The sequence below is a fragment of the Macaca mulatta genome, chromosome 3 (genome assembly GCF_049350105.2).
Source record: "Macaca mulatta isolate MMU2019108-1 chromosome 3, T2T-MMU8v2.0, whole genome shotgun sequence".
NCBI classification, from domain to species: Eukaryota; Metazoa; Chordata; class Mammalia; order Primates; family Cercopithecidae; genus Macaca; species Macaca mulatta.
Genome location: NC_133408.1, coordinates 170739175 through 170756913, shown reverse-complemented (window position 1 = coordinate 170756913; position 17739 = coordinate 170739175). Strand labels below are relative to the sequence as shown.

Sequence of the window (17739 nt, the reverse complement as noted above, 5' to 3'; positions counted from 1 at the left end):
CCATGCCCAGTATCTGTGTTTTTAGGAAAGATGGGGTTGTGCCATGTTGGCCAGGCTGGTCTCGAACTCATGACCTCAGGTGATCTGCCCGCCTCAGCCTCCCAAAGTTCTGGGATTACAGGCATGAGCCACCACACCTGGCCTCCACTTCTTAATTCAATCCCTTCTCCTTGGTTGGAACATTTAGGTTGTCCCTAGTTGCATACTTGGTTCATCTGGACATGCTTAGGTTACATGATGTTCAACCTGGGGGCCCATGGCAACTGAAAAACAACTCACAACTTTGTTACAGAAGAGAGGAACCAAACTGGTCTGATGTGGTTAGAACAGCAGCTTTAGCTGTGATTGAAAATTGAAACTAATGTATGTGTCTGTCAGCAGATGAATGGATAAGCAAATTGTGGTATATCTGTAGAGTGGAATAATACTCAGTAATGAAAAGGAATGGACTGTTGGTAGGTACAGTGACATGTATGCATTGCAAAATAATAGTATGCTATGTGAAAGAAGCCAGACACCTTTCCCTACAAAATAGCATACTGATTCCATTTAGGTGAAATTCTAGAAAATGCAAGCTAATCTGTAGTGACAGTAGATCAGTGCCTGCAGATCAGAGGATGGCTTGGGAGAGGAGGGAGAAAGGGATTCCAAAGGAAAGAGCACAATGAAACATTTGGGGGTGATGTATATATTCATTATTTGATTATGCATGATGATTTCATGGGTGTATACGTATGTCAAAACTCATCAAATTGTATATTTAAATATGTGCAATTTATTGTATATCAACAGTAACTCAGTAAAGTTGTAAAAACTATGCCCATTCAAAAAGCAAACAGATGTTCATACTATTCACAGTAGACAAAAACTGGAAACAATCCAAATCCATCAACTGGTGAATAGATAAACAAAATTTGGTATGTCCATATCAGCCATGAAAAGGAATAAAATTCTGATTCATGGCACAGGTACATACTACAATATGGTTGAAGCTCAGAAACATTATACCAAGTGAAAGGGCTCTGTATTGTATGATACCATGATATGAAACTTTTACAACAGGCAAACCTTAGATCAGATCAGTGCTTTGCCTGGGTGTGGGGTGGCAGCATGGAGATTGGTTTTAAACAGGCACAGCAGAACAGTTTGGGTGATGGAAATGTTCCTGGTGATAGTTGTGTATAAATTGTATGAAAATGTGTGGAATTGTATGCTTAAAATGGATAATTTTCATGACATGGAAATTATACCTCAAGAAAGCCACTAAATGTGGGTGGCCATTCAGAATTTCAAATTCGCTTTAAGATGACCATTCAGGCTGGGCGCGGTGGCTCATTCCTGTAATCCCAGCACTTTGGGAGGCCATGGTGGGCAGATCACGAGGTCAGGAGATCGAGACCATCTTGGCTAACACAGTGAAACCCTGTCCCTACTAAAAGTACAAAAAATTAGACGAGCGTGGTGGCGGGCGTAGTGGCAGGCGCCTGTAGAGGCAGGAGAATGGCGTGAGCCCAGAAGGCTGAGCTTGCAGTGAGCTGAGATCACACCACTGCACTCCAGCCTGGGTAACAGAGTGAGACTCCATCTCAAAAAAAAACAAAAAACAAAAAAACGCAAAAAACAAAAAATGATGGCCATTCAAGGACTTGAACTATAGTACTGATTTCATTGTAACATATTGCTTTGGAATACTTTGGTGAGGTTCACTGAATTTATATTCTATGCCAAATGCTTTTTGGATTCTGATTGTAAATTAGTTATTTGTTAATTAGTTAAATTGTAAAATAATTTAAATTAAATTGTAAAAGAGTTGGTTTTCCCAGAATTTAGTGACCAGGAATAGCTGTATTTCCCTTGCATATGATTTGTCAAATGATTGGTTTTATGTTAAATAGTTATTAACACCCCCCTCCCCACTGGAAAACATGTTTTTTGGATTAATATTCTATTTGTGTAAAGTAGTTAAAATTTATGGTGGTGGGTTATCCTTCACTTTTTAAATTAATTAATTAATTAATTTTTATTTTTTTGAGACAAGTTTCACTCTTGTTGCCCAGGTAAAGTACAATGGCGCAAGCTCAGCTCACCGCAACCTCTGCCTCCCACGTTCAAGCGATTCTCCTGCCTCAGCCTCGCGAGTAGCTGGGATTACAGGCATGTGCCACCACGCCCGGCTAATTTTGTGTTTTTAGTAGAGACAGGGTTTCTCCGTGTTGGTCAGGCTGATCTCAAACTCCTAACCTCAGGTGATTTCCCCACCTCGGCCTCCCAAAGTGCTGGGATTACAGGCGTGAGCCACTGTGCTCGCCTATTTTATTTTTTGAGACAGAGTCTCGCTCTGTTGCCCAGGCTGGATGGAGTACAGTGGCGTGATCTCAGCCCACTGCAACCTCCGCCTCCCAGGTTCAAGTGATTCCCCTGCCTTAGCCTCCCAAGTAGCTGGGACTATAGGCATGCACCACCGTGCCCGGCAATTTTTTTTTTTTTTTTTATTTTTAGTAGAGATGGGGTTTCACCATGTCAGCCAGGCTTGTCTCGAACTCCTGACCTCAAATGAGCTGCCCTCCTCGGCCTCCCAAAGTGCTGGAATTGTAGGTGTGAGCCACCATGCCTGGCCCTATCCTTCACCTTTTAGTTCTTCAGGAAGGAAATTGATGGTGGCTTAATACCTTTGCTTCTAGGCCTGGGTGTCCACCCACCTGACCCCAACTGCCGTATATGTAGAGATAGGGGGTAATCGGAGCATAAGATCCTTGCAGTGGTTGGGGAAGTGAAGCAGAGAGACACCCTCTTGGAGCACTTCCCAGCTGGGTCTAGCCATTTTCTGCACCAGACCAGGAATCAGTTATCTCTGGGGTTAGCGACCTCACACCTTTGCCCCGAATCCCTCCATATATAGGAGATTGAATTTTACTTACTTGGGTCAAAGTGGGCGTTTTTTAGTTAGACATTTACCTAATTTTAATGAACATGCAATGACCCTAGGACATCCTGCCCATGATTCTGCCCAAGTTTATGCAAACAGAAAAAATTTATTTTGGAAAAAATAATTCTTAAACTGAAATTCATTAAGCCATTTTTCCAAATAAAGTACCAACTAGTTAACCAACTTGTACTTTTTCTCTTTTTCCTTCCCTCAAAAGCAAATCCCTTATTCAACAAAAATTTGTGGAACACTCATATGTTTCAGGCACCCTGAAGATAAAGACACACCCACCTGCAAGGATAAAAGAAGCATAGTGGGGAGGTGGGGTGGGGCTGGTGTCCAACCTGCTTCAAAAGGGAGGAGGAACATCCACAGAGAGGGGCTGGGGAAGGCCTTGCAGGAGGGCATGGAAGAGCCAGGTTCAGAGGGATGAATAGGACTTGGCTGTTATCCAGGTTGCAAGATGTTGGTAAGGACTTGATCTAAAGCTGTGGCATTGGGATTAAAGAAGAGAGGGATCGAGTCAAGAGATTCAGTGACTGGGAGTTATATGCCCTTTTGACTGGCAGGATAGGGAGAATATAGGAGAAAAAGGAGTCAAGGATTAGTTCAGCTTTTGCCTTGACCTCAGCAAGTGGTGGGGAATTCACTGAGCTGAGGAATACAAAATACTCAGAGGTTGTATCTGTTTGTTTTGCTTATTGATTTAGGAGACCAGGAATTCACTTTGGAGGTTTGATCAGGGGAATGCAGCCTACGTTTGATTGGACTTTAAAGCTGATCCTCTTTGCTCCATGGCCCAGCTCTGGGGGGGACACACATGCTGCATCAGGCAGAAAGGGGCAGCTAGCGAGGTCTTGGCCAACTGTGGGTGGGCAGCATCATGAGCTGTAGTCTGTCTCACTTGTACAGGTGGAATCCCCATGGGACACCGGGGCATTTCCAGAGTGGAAGAATTCTTGCAGGTGAAAATGTGTCACATTGAAGAATTTAGTAGTTCCTTTTGATAATTATTTTTCCTACTTGCTCTCTTCCCTTCTTTCCTCTGTATTTTTACCATTTATGGGAGTACATCCTTATATTTCTGTGGTACAAGGAAGATAAAAAGGGTCAACTTTATAAAAGACTAACCAGTCCTTGACTTGTATTAGCTCATTTAACTGTTAAAACCTGTAAAAGAGGTACTTTTCATCATATAAATTCATGATGAAGATAAATAAAATAGGTGTTTGGGAATCAGCAGGTTTTGAAATTTTATGACATGCCATTAACACAAAGCATAAATTCTTGTTTTTTTTTTTTCTGAGACGGAGTCTTGCCCTGTCGCCCAGGCTGGAGTGCAGTGGCACAATCTCGGCTCACTGCAAACTCCACCTCCTGGGTTCAAGCGATTCTCCTGCCTCAGCCTTCTGAGTAGCTGGGATTACAGTCATGTGCCACCACACTCGGTTAATTTTGGTATTTTTAGTAGAGATGGGGTTTCACATGTTGACCAGGCTGGTCTCAAACTCCTGACCTCAGGTGATCCACCCGCCTTGGCCTTCCAAAGTGCTGGGATTACAGGCATGAGCCGCCGCGCCCAGCCACATAAATTCTTTTATTCAGATCCATTGACATTAACATGTAAATAAGGATGACAGTTTATTGTTTTGGAAATTCTAATTACTTGTCCTTCAGAGAAGCGCTTTTAGTTACAAGTGGGTCCATAACACACAAAATTCTGTTTATGGCCGAGCGCAGTGGCTCATGCCTGTAATCCCAGGACTTTGAGAGGTCAAGGTGGGCAGATCACCTGAGGTCAGGAGTTCCAGACTAGCCTGGCCAATGTGGTGAAACCGTGTCTCTACTAAAAACACAAAAATTAGGTGGGTTTGGTGTGCGCCCATAATCCCAGCTACTCGGGAGGCTGAGGCAAGAGAATAGCCTGAACCTGGGAGGCAGAAGTTGTAGTGAGCCAAGATCGCGCCACTGCACTCCAGCCTGGGCAACGGAGCAAGATTCTGTCTCAGAAAAAAAGAAAAAAAAAATTACATATGTTTTGATAATATTGAAAAATAAATGTGGAAAATGATTCTCCTTAGGACAGTTTATGCCCATTATTCACTTTGCTGTTTTGTTAATGATCACGAATATATTAAACTGAAAATACTAGCTAAGCAGCTGCTTTGAAACTACATCAAAACAGTAGAAGTTTAAAATTAGATTCTTCTTATTGCATTAAATGCATCTTTCAGTAATATGTGGTTGCTACTTGCTTTACATGTATTCTTGGAAATTTAGTAACAAAAAGAACACGGTATATAGATGCTGTAGGTCATGAGGTGTGGTGCAAAGTGCATGGCCTTGGGATAGGGATATCAGACATCTGAGCTGAATCTCAGTCCTCTGGTTGTGATGCCTCGAGGAAGTAAGTTGCTGGACCTCAGTTGTGCTGTTTCCTGGTCTATAAAATGAAGACAATAAAGAACCTGCTTCAGTGCTTTCAATTCAAAGAATTTCTTGGGCTTGAGTGCTAGAGTAAACAGGCAGTTTCCCTTTGTACCACAAGAGGGAGTGCCTGTATAGATGTTAACCTGAGCTGAGGTTTGGATTTCTTTCTAAAATGTCGCTGAAAATTTAGGAATAAACGGATTACTGGGAAAACGTTAAAGAAAAAGGTTTTTTGACAGTGTCAGGAGAAAGAGGAACTCGAAACACATAATGGGTTAACAGGGTGGGATTACGTATAAAATTCCTTTAAGGTATGAAAAGCTTTGTTAACAGAGTGTTACATATTTCATTCCCAGTCAACAATCCTTTATTAGTCAATGTCTGACCATGTTGATATATTTGTTATGTTTTCCTTCTCTTTTGTAACCGTATTATAAATTTTTTATATTAAACAAATATAGAACTTAAAATTTAGTTTCTTAGTAGTAGTCCTGAATAAGTAACGTTGGTTGAAGTTGAATTGTTTGTGCTCAGTGCCTTGGATATGTACAAAACCTGTTTGCTTCAAATTAGTGAGTTAGAAAATATTTTAATCTTTTCATCCTGCTCCCCTCCCACATACTTTTTTTCCCTCTTATTTTGAGCTTCTAGATCCTTTTATTCGTGATGTGTTGCTGTCATACATAGCTCACATTGGGTGGGAACAGAGAAAAACATTGTTTCCGTGGCCCAACCCTAGGGACATGGAACTCATTTTATTATACAGTGAAATTTTAAAATTTGAAACCAAGACCAGATCTCAACAAACAGAGTGGAATTGACAATTGTGGAATTATCTAACAAATTTAGGGAAAAATCCAGTTGTATCTCAGTTTTGTGAATGTGTCCTTCAATTTACAATTTTCAGGTAATCTATTTTAGTAGTATTTGTATTATACATAAAGCACATTGTTTTATAGAACTGTAATTATACCATAATACTTTTTGTATTGGGAAATGTTGAGAATTTAGAAAGAACAATCCTAGGCATTTCCTTTTGCTCTGTATCCTTCTGTTTAGAAGTTTTCCCTGTGGTTTGTTCCTGGCAATTAAACACTGTTCAAATTCAGAGTCAGACTGCCCTGGCTCAAATCATGGCACCACGATGTGTGAAACTTGACAAAGTCAAAGTTATCACTATAATTTCACTCTCAGTCACTTGAAATCCACTAATTTCTTGAGCAGAAGAAAGGGAAGTGGAATTACTGTAGAAATTATGCATAATTTTATATTATCTCTGTAGCAGCCTGTTTAAAGTGATCATTGCTAGTACACGGTATAGAATTACAAACTTGTAAATACTTCTCAAGATTGCCACATTAAAAAAAAAAAAAAAGCAAAAAGAACTCTGTAGCCCTGTTTTTTTAATTTCCAACAGGAAATTTGTTCTTGTTTCAAAATGTGGGAACACCCATTATTCTCTGTTGGCCACATGAATGTCATCCATTTGTTTATTGCAGCAGAAAAAAAGTGAAGAATGGTTGATACAAGGGCAAGCTGTTCCTTTTAGGTTACTTTAAAAAGTCATGGAATTATTTCGGATATACAAAGGGGGAGCATAAGGAATACTCTAACCGATATGTATGTATACAGTGTCCAGTATAAGAATGAAAATGTAATGTAGTTATTAAAACATTGTGTATGTGCTTCCACAAGCCTGTCCTCCTTTCTACCTTCCAGAAGTAACTTCTCTCTTGAATTTGGTGTTCATCATTCTGGTGCATGCTTTTACAATTTTACAAAATACACATGCATTCCCAAACATAAATAATACTGTTTCACAACATAAATTGTATTATGGTACATGTTTTAAAACAGGATATACATTGTGTCTGTTGCAAGTCAGGTTCCAAGGGAAATGGAACTGAGAAGATTAAGGCCAGGCGCCATAAGTGCCTCATGCCTGTGATTCCAGCACTTTGGGAGGCCCAGGCGGGCGGATCACTTGAGGTCAGGAGTTTTCAGAACAGCCTGGCCAACATGGTGAAACCCCATCTCTACTGAGATACAAAAAATTAGCCGGAGGTGGTGGTGTGTGCCTGTAATCCCAGCTACTCAGGAGGCTGAGGCAGGAGAGTCGCTTGAACCTGAGAGGTGGAAGATGCAGTGAGCTGAGATCGAGCCACTGCACTCCAGCCTGGGTGACAAAGCAAAACTCTGTACCCCCCGCCCCAAAAAAAAAACAAAAGAAAAGAAAAGAAGATTAACATGTAGGAAGTTGTTAAGGAGATTTTAGGATTAACACTTGTGAAATAGGAGGAAGCACAACTGGGCCGAGGGAGGAATTGGGCTGCGATGCTATCACAACATAGGCCTCAGCTGATCCCAAAGGGAATGCTGAAGGTGGGGTAGCCCTTGAGGATGGTACCAAGCTGGGGTGAGGGGCCAGGCCTTGGTAGCTTCACATTCACCAGTTATGGGAAGAAAACTATCCCTGAAGAAGGGATGAGACCTTGGTGAGGTGCCTCTTTCAACTGAGGGCTGTTAACTTGCAACACTCCTAGAAACTGGGGGATAAGCTCTTTAGTCCTAAAGAGAGACCAGCAGCCGTCTCAGTATTCACTACAGTCTATATTGTATACATTGTCTGAGCCTGCCCTTTTTGCTGTATGTTTTTGGAATTTACTTATATTAATATTTGTAGTTCTAGTTCATTTGATTGTTTTATGGTATTCAGTTTTTAAAATATGTCACAATTTTAAAATGTATTTTCCTATTGAGAGACTTAAGTTTTTACAGTTTTTCACTATTAAAAAATGTGGCTATATGAATTCATTTATATTTCTCCTTAGTGCACATACCAGAGTTCATCTGGGGTATACAACCAGAAAATTACGAGGTCTTAGGGTATGCACAATTTCAAATTTAATAACTAGAATGAAATTACTCTCTGGAGTGGTTGTATCTCACCCCATGCCTTCATAATCACTTGGCATTCTCAGGTCCTAATTCTACCAAATTTGATGGGTGTGAAATAGTATGTCGTTATAGTTGGATTAGAATTTGGTTGATAACTAGTGAGTAGTATCTCATTGTCGTTTTATTAGAATTTGGTTGATAACTAGGGAGATTGAGAATTTATGTGTTTATTTAGCTATTTGGGTTTCTTCTGTGAAGTGCATTTTCTAATCATGTGATTTTTCTGTTGATTTCTTTTTCTTACTGATTTGTAGGCAATCTTTATATATTCTTCATATCAATTCTTTGTGGTCTATATGAGTGAAAATATTTTCTCCTGGTTTAGGGCTTGATTGTTAACTTTTAAAATAATGCCATTTGTTGAATAGGAGTTTCCTTGTAATGTAATCCTTCCTTTGGGCATTGTTTCTGGGTGTATTATTTTAGAAATTCTCCCTTAGGCTGAGGTCATAGAAAATATCCTCTGTTAAAAGTTTTAAAGTTTTGCTTTTCACAATTTCACCTGCTGTCCATCTAAAATAGTTTTGTGTACAGCATGAGGTATAGTTGCTAATTTTGTTTTTCTCATGGATGACCTGTTGTCTTAGCACCATGTAATAGCCTGTGCCTCCCTTCTCCAACAATGTGCAGTGCCATTCTGTCCTACCAACTTTGTCTATGTAGATCTACGTCTTTTTGTGTGTAGGGGTGGTGGGGGTGGGGTGGTGGCGGGTGGTGGTGGTTATTTAGTTCCACTGGTATATTTCTTTTTTCTTGCCCCACTTTCATGCCCTTTTTTTTTTTTTTTTTTTTTTTCTGAGACGGAGTCTCACCTTGTCACCCAGGCTGGAATGCAGTGGCACAATCTCAGCTCACTGCAACCTCCGCCTCCCAGATTCAAGCGATTCTCATGCCTCAGCCTCCTGAGTAGCTGGGATTACAGGAGTGCGCACCACATCCACCTGAGTTTTTGTATTTTCAGTAGAGATGGGGTTTCACCATGTTGACCAGGCTAGTCTCGAACTCCTGACCTCAAGTGATCCACCCGCCTTGGCCTCCCAAAATGCTGGGATTACGGGTATGAGCTACCATCATACTTTTAAAATGTGTCTTTATTTCTTTATTGTGTCTCAGTGTCTGGTAGTTTAAGTCTCCTTTTCTTTTTCTTCTTTAAAATCATCCCTACTCTCTGCATTTTGCTTTTCCATAGACATTTTAGAGTTCTGCTCCATGAAAAACCCTCCTTTGATTGAGGTCATGCATTAACTATATAGATTAGTTTGAAGAGTAATGATGTTCTTATGGGATAGATGTTCTGTGTATGTCTTCTTTGATACCTATATTTAGGTACACATCATTTTTATGACTTTTTCAATGCCAGTAAAGACACTTCTTCATCAACAATTTAATGACTGCATGACCATCCATTACTTAGCTAGTCAGTAGTTTATGCCCTGTTAACATTTAAATTAACATATTTCACAATGCTTGTTTCGAACTTGCATATTTCCCATCATAAAATTGTATGTAAATATTCACCTGTTTTATTCTAGTAGTGCTAGGAGTTGTATATAATTAAGTATTCGAGATGTATTTGAGTATAAAATGTGAGAAAAATATCTTTTTCCCCACACAGCCAGTTATTGAATACTTAACCCTTTGGTCTGACATTCACTTTTTGATTTTGCCATCAAGTAACCATCCATAGCGCCCATACATAGCAGGCACTCAATAAATGTTGGAATAAATGAATTTGTTTTGAGTATTTGTTTTGTTTTCAGATGTTTTATTATTTTCCACGGACACGTCTGTGGACATGCCTGTCTATTCTAGTTCTACTGCCATGCTGTTTTAATTATCAGAGCTGTATAATAAATTGTTGAGTGTGGTTGAGCATCGTTATCATTATTATTTTTTTCAGAATTTTTCTGGGCTACTTCTGCATCATTTTTCTCTCGGATAAGCGAAAATAATTTGGTAACTTTCCTGTAAAACTACTATAATTTTGACTGACACTGTGTTAATTTTCTTTCTTTCTTTTTTTTTTTTCCTTCGAGACAGAGTCTTGCTCTGTCACCCAGGCTGGAGTGCAGTAACCTATCTTGGCTCACCACAATCTCTGTCTCCCGGGTCCAAGCCATTCTCCTTCCTACCAACTAGCTGGGATTACAGGCGCCCTGTACCACGCCTGGCTAATTTTTGTTTTAGTAGAGATGGGGTTTTACCACGTTGGCCAGGCTGGTCTTGAACTTCTGACCTCAAGTGATACCCCTGCCTCGGCCTCCCAAAGTGTTTGGGATTACAGGCTTGAGCCACCATGCCTGGCCTACACTGTGTTAATTTTCTTAAAAAAAAAAAAAAAAAAAAAAATCCTTAAAGGCATTTGTATTTTAATTTTCTGGCCTAATGAGTGCTACATATTCATCTAGTTCATAAATTCTGGAACTTTTTAGTTAGAGCAGGTAAACCCCCAGATTTCTTTTTGGGTTAAAATTCAGTGTAATTAAAGAAATCCACTGCAGCAAATGCATTCCTGCCACATGTTTATTCTGTAAGGACAAAATGTTTTTCTATAATGAACAGCACTGCACAGGCTTTGCTGCCTCCCCCTTACAAAACAGGTCTCTCATGGTGCCACGTGTTCCCTGGCTGGACAGATTCCTGAAAATAGACACTAACTGCTGCTTGGTTGAAGAAGCCTTTTTTGTGTGTGAGCTACTTTCTCCCCCAGATATTTAAAGGAATTCTATATCCCCACTTCTCTGATTTACCTTTTTTTGTGGTGAGGAAACAGGACACAGAGCCTGCTGGTTATGCAAGGGAGATCTGTATGACTGTTTCACACCTGCCTGGATGCTGGCAGTGGTATTTGCCAAGTGAAGTCTGAAGGCTGGTTTGTCAATGTGTTTTCACAGAGCACTGAGGGCTCCCAGCCAACCTGTTTAGGCCTTGTCTTTTTTTCTTGCATAAAATTGCCTATTTTTCACTTCAGATGGGGGTGTTAGGTACTTCAGAGATGTTTGTTCTTGTCGCATGCACGCCATCTGTGGTCTACTGGCATCTGAGACAGGTTCCCAAATCGGCCAGTGTGTCTGTTGGTCAGCAGGCAGGGTGACCAGACCCAAGCCTGTGCTTGTCCCTGTCGCTGCAGCCAAGGCTGCAGTGCACACCTGAAGGACCATACGTACCTCGGTGCTGTTGGCCTAGTTTTTAAAAATTTAAATAAACTCTTTATTTTGGAATAATTATACATTTGAAGACAAGTTCAAAGATAGTACCGAGTTTCCATATGCCCCTTACTCAGTGACTCCTGTTGCTCTTACATTATTATTTTACATTTGTCACAATTAAGGAAGAAACATTGGTACTTTACTGTTAACTAAAATCCACATTTTCTTCAGAGCTCACCCATTTTTCCGAATGTCCTTTTTCCGTTCTGCACTTAGGATATCACAGCACATTTAGCCACCATGTCTCCTAATGTCCTCCAGTCTGTGATCGTTTCTGAGATGTTTGTTTTTGATGACCTCGTCAATTTTGAGGAATACTGGGCAGGTATTTTGCAGAATGTACGTTAGTTTAGATTTTTTCATGTTTTTCTCATTATTAGACTGGGATGTAGGTTTTTGGGAGGACAATCACAGAGGTGAAGGGATATCCTTATCACATCCGTGTGAAAAGAGAATGCTATCAACATGACTTACCACTGCTCATGTTCACCTTGACCATGGAAATTTGTTTCCCCGTCTTTCCAATACTCCGTTTTGTGGAAGCAGCTCACCAAGCACTGCATAGTCTCAAGTTAAAAGTTTTATTACTTGTCTTACCTGTTGGTATCCAGTTATATTTGAAACCATACCTAATATTTTTTTGACTCTGAATATAGAGAGTTTGTGTTTAGAGCCTTAAGAATGAATAAAAATTTATTCTAAACCTAAGAAGTATTGGAAATAGTTAGTAGTATGTTGAATCTTTCTTCCACTCCTTGTACATTTGGTTTATTGTTTGTTTTGTTTGTTTGTTTGTTTTTTGAGATAGAGTCTCTCTCTCTCACCCAGGCTGGAGTGCAGTGGCGTGATCTCAGCCCACTGCAGTCTCCGCCTCTCAGGTTCAAGCCATTCTCCTGCTTCAGCCTCCCAAGTAGCTGGGATTACAAGTGTGTGCCACCACGCCTGGCTAATTTTTCTAATTTTAGTAGAGATGGGGTTTCACCATGTTGGCCAGGCTGGTCTCAAACTGCTGACCTCAAGTGATCCGCCTGCCTCGGCTTCCCAAAGTGCTGGGAATGCGGGCATTAGCTACCGCGCCCTTCCTGGTTTTACTTTTAAAATCTTCATGCTCTGTAAAATACATCATCCTTCTACTGCACCAGCTACTGCATTCTGCTCATTCGCCTCCACAGATTGTGCTTCCTTCTTCTGGCATAAGAATGCCTCCTTTTTCTCCTGCTGCCAGGGAATAAAGTTTAGTATGTGAATGTTTTATCCACACTGCAGCTTACCTAATAAATACCAAAATATGTTTATTCTCATGAATCTGCTGTTATCTTTTTATGTGTAAATTAAAGATTTGTGAATTTGAATGCTCTCTGACATCATGAATAGTTGTTTGTTTTTTTGAGACGGAGTCTCGCTCTGTCACCCACACTGGAGTGCAGTGGCACGATCTCAGCTCACTGCAACCTCTGCCTCCCGGGTTCAAGCAATTCTCCTGCCTCAGCCTCCCAAGTAGCTAGGACTATAGCCGCCTGCCACCACACCCAGCTACGTTTTGTATTTTTAGTAGAGCTGGGGTTTCAGCATATTAGCCAGACTGGTCTCGAATTCCTGACCTTGTGATCCACCCTCCTCGGCCTCCCAAAGTGCTGGGATTTCAGGCGGCACCCGGCCCCTAACATCGTGAGTAGTTTGACCTTCCACACACCACTTCTTGTAGAGTAGTTGAACCTCAGGTTTCAGATAGCTTGTTGTTTTCATGTTTGTGGGAGGTGAAATTCTTAATGAATTTGATCATTTTTGTCTGATTTTCTTTTCCACTCCGATAACTTTCTTTACATTTTCATTTCAAACCCATTTGCTAAAATATGGATGAAAGAAGAATATGTTACTATTTTAGATACAATAGGAATGTTCTTGAAGAGATGTATATAAATGATGTATTTGTTCATTGAATCATCATGTCACATGTTTTAGGAAACTGTTTCAAAAAACTGTGTGATACATTTTATGATTTTATATGACCAATTTTCAGACCCACATTTGCAGACATTTTACTTCATCCTCAGTTGCAGGCATTCCATTAAGGTGGACTGGTTAAAGTGTCTTTTCAGAACATTAGAACTTTGTGTTTCCTCTTCATGGTGTTACCATCAACTTACTTAAGAACAGTAGAACTTCCTGTTCCCTCTCTTGGTGTTACTGTAATTTATTTAAGAAAGTTGGAGTATGTTACAGTATTTTATTTCTAAGCCAGTCTTGGGATCTAGCACCAAGGGAAAAAGTTCAAAAAATGCATTTTAACAAGTCTTTTCTCACTTCATGGTCACTTGGTATGACGACTCAAAACAAGAATAATGTTCTTAATCAACCACAGGGGAAATCCTTTCTTCAACCCTTCAATTCTACTTTTAGTCAGTCAAACAATTCTTAATTTCATGCGGGGGATTCCCACACGTTCTGTAAGTTTCTTTTAACGTTTCAGATATGTGTAGAATGTAGGATATGATTGCATTCGTCTTATATCTCAGTGGTGTGAGGTCTGTTCAGTGTCCCGCTACTTTGTTTTAATATTACTCATTCTTTTTTCTAAGTATGGATGTGTAAGAAGGAGCATGATAAAATGAAATCTAAAACTTAATTGATTTGTTCTCAGGTTAAAGGCCTATTAAATGTAAGATCTTTGGATATATTCTGGGTCTTTTTTTTTTTTAAATGCAGCAAGTAAAGAAAATTCTACAGAGCTTTGGACGCGAGGCTCCTCCTTACCTGCCTTTTACTAAACTCACCGTGTCCTCCCTGGTTAGCTGTAGGCTCTCGCATGCTTCAAGCTCAGTAGTCAGGGTGTATTTTTACTGCTCAGATCTGATAGGTGTTGAGGCCAGTTTCTAAGGCTTTGAAATGACCTTCAAAAAGATGATAAATGTTGAGCCCCTTTTGGAAAAATATACTGAGATAAAGAACTGTGATAAATCAAATTATAAGGTAGATCATCTTGTAGTTAGTACTCTATAGGAAAGTTAGTTAGGCCAGGCGTAGTGGCTCACACCTGTCATCCCAGCACTTTGGGAGGCTGAGGCAGGTGGATCACCTGAGAGGTCAGGAGTTCGAGACCAGCCTGACCAACATGGAGAAACCCCGTCTCTACTAAAAATACAAAAAAATTAGCCAGGCGTGGTGGCGCATGCCTGTAATCCCAGCTACTCGGGAGGCTGAGGCAGGAGAATGTCTTGAACCCAGGAGGCGGAGGTTGCGGTGAGCCGAGATTGTGCCACTGCACTCTAGCCTGGGCAACAAGAGCAAAATTCAGTCTCAAAAAAAAAAAAAAAGAGTTAAAGAACATCTGTGGGGACCACCTATGTTGTTCTGGGACTTTCTAGTGTTTGTGTAGGAGAATACCACGGTTTCTGTGGGGACAGGTGGTTCCCATTTCAGTGTGTTCCGTCACCCTCCTCTGTCCCTCTAAGAACATGGGAAAAGCCTCAGTGGTAGACAGGAACCTGCCATCAGTCCTTCCACTCTGAAGCACCCTTGCAGATGCACCAGATGGAAGTTGTGTTAAATGAGAAGAAAACTAGTAACCTCTATACAGACAGCAAAGTCCCTGGACATTCCCTTTGTCCTCCAGCACCAGGTCCAGTCCTCAGGGGAAGTTTTTTCTTACTGAGAGTATTCCCAGAGATCTGAAAGGCCAGGGGGAAATTGGAGGGGAACAGAGACTGTCTTTCTCTTAAGGCATTTAAGTCATCCAGGGCTGGTCGAAGTAGCTCCCATTTGTAATCCCAGCACTTTGAGAGGCTGAGGCAGGAGGATCATTTGAGACCAGACTAGGCAACAGATTGAAACACTGCTTGTATGACAAAAGAATTGGCTGGGTGTGGTAGTGCATGCCTGTAGTGCCAGCTACTTAGGAGGCCAAGGTGAGAGCATTGCTTGAGTCTCAGAGGTTAACAGAGCGAGACTCTAGTCTCAAAAAAATAAAATAAAAATAAATAAATAAAAGTCCTCCCATCCAAAAGCCAACAAACAACAATAGTAAAACAATTTTTCCTGAATATTCCTGGTGTCAGCCTTGGTGGGTGCTCGCTGCAGGAGGTTGCTGAGTATTCGAAGGCCCAAGGAGGCAAGAGACCAAAAAGCGTCCTGAGACTGCAAGGCAAAAGGACCTGCTTTAGGTTAGGTAGCATTTGTTAAAACTTTTCAGACAGTTTAATTTTGAGCATGTGCCAACAGTTTATTTTAGCTTTGCAATGCAAGGAGAAAGTCCTGCAGTAGGCACATTCAACGATTCACTCTTGGTAGGGACATTAAGGGAAGAAAGTGATTAAATATCATCATTGAAACGAATGTCTGGTTAAAAAACTCTACACTGTGGTAGCTGACAGTCAGCCGGGTAGATGGTAATGAGTTGCCCAGAGCAAGTCTTAATTTCCTTAAAGTTCATTTAGGAAATTGCATTAGATAAAAAGCAAGTTTCCCCCCACCCCCCGACCCCCGATCCCCCCCCACCCCACCCCCCACCCCCCACCCCCCGCCCAAGAATGCTGTTCATTTCTTCCTAGTAGGATATTGTGAATTTTATAGTAGGCCACTTGATTCTGTTCCAGACTGGGTACGGAGCAGTTTTTCTTTGACAATTTTGAGATTACAGTGGAATGCAGTCAAGTTTTCAAGGGCATACCTGGTGAAGAGCTTTCTAAACTAAGCTGAGAGGAACTTGGGTTTTCATCCTGAAGGCAGTATAGAAGCCAGGGAGGGAATTTATTTAAGTGAAGGAAAATCTTGACCATCCTTGTGGGGAGTGGATTAGCTACAGTGTGAGGTTGGAGCAGTGGGGATAGTAGTTAGCAGAAAATTTTAGTTATCCTGGGGAGAAATGATGAGGGCCTTGAGGTTCTTTTTGTTGTTGTTTGCTTGTTTTTTTTGAGATGGAGTCTTGCTTTGTCACCTAAGCTTGATTGAGTGCAGTGGCGCAATCTCGACTCACTACAACCTCCGCCTCCTGGGTTCAAGCAATTCTGCTGCCTCAGCCTCCCAAATAGCAGGGATTACAGGCACATCTCACCATGCCTGGCTAATTTTTGTATTTTTAGTAGAGATGGTATTTCACCTTATTGGCCAGGCTGGTCTCAAAGTCCTGACCTCAAGTGATCTGACCACTTTGGCCTCCCAAAGTGTTGGGATTACAGGCAAGAGCCACACCATGCCCGGCCTGAGAGCCTTGAGTTCTGATCTCTCTTTTCCTCTCCTACCCAAACTCCTCTACCCTGAGGCAGAAGCATAGCTGGGGGATGGAGGTGGAAATATGTTGTTGCTTTTCCTCCAGAAGAGTTGGTTCAAAATTTATAAATTTAAAGTAAATGATGGTAAGATCATGATGCAAGGATGTTAGAGAAAGCAGCCAGACTTTGAGATCAGGGCTGAGAGAAAGTAATCAAAGGCCTTCTGCTGAGTGTACTCTGCCTCCAGCCACTGGGCCCACTTGCCCCACTTGCCCCACCTCTGTCTTCCCCAGGCGCTGCTCACGTCTCTAGCCTCAGGCACTGCTTCAGAACCACAGTACCATCTGGCCTGGGTGTTCTGGCTGTTCTCAGTATTTCTGCTGTCATTTGCTGGAATTATGCAACACTCGGTCCTTCCTCTGAGGGCTGCCAGATGAGCCTACTTCAGTGCATCTGCTGTGGTTAAAACAGAACCTTCTGAGATGCGTTTATGCTAAGTTGCGTACATATTTGTGTATGGTGATCAGCCCTGTTTACTTGGCATACAGCAAAATAGATCTATGTTTTCTTGCCACTGTTCAATGATGATGTCATGTCATTCTGGGCAGGGGTGGAGCTAGGTTGTAAGAAAGGACAGGGAACCAGAGCTGGTGGCAGAGCTAGGGGTGGTTTCTGCAGTGGTTGGGGGGTTGCATCCCCTCTGACATTATTTTACTTTGGTGTCTCCATGGTCTGCTTTCCCAGGTTCTTTATTGTCTTTCATTATAATGTTTAATGACTACCATGTTAACATATTACCATAAAAATAACACTCCACAATTACCTGGTAACAGATTGTGTGGGTGCATTTGAAGACATGCATTTCTCTTCTGAATTTTCTGTGAGTAGGGACTTGGCCTTTTAAACTTTTATTTCTCCAAGAAACCTGTATTCAGAAAAAATAGTTACTCACCTTTTGTGTGTGTGTTTTTTTTAACATGTCATCCAGGTTGCAAAAATATCTGGCTCT

The 17739-nt window shown here is 41.2% G+C and overlaps 1 protein-coding gene and 1 long non-coding RNA gene across 13 annotated transcripts in view; one reads left to right on the top strand and one right to left on the bottom strand.

Annotated features, from left to right (window-relative positions):
* LOC708686 (uncharacterized) overlaps positions 1 to 17739 on the top strand; it is a 255606-nt gene that overhangs the window by 61772 nt on the left and 176095 nt on the right. The window lies entirely within an intron of this gene.
* Positions 10496 to 15516, bottom strand: LOC144339949 (uncharacterized). The gene is made up of 2 exons (XR_013415577.1): positions 14784 to 15516; positions 10496 to 12338 (listed from the first exon to the last, which is right to left on the bottom strand). It is a non-coding gene; the product is annotated as an uncharacterized LOC144339949 (long non-coding RNA).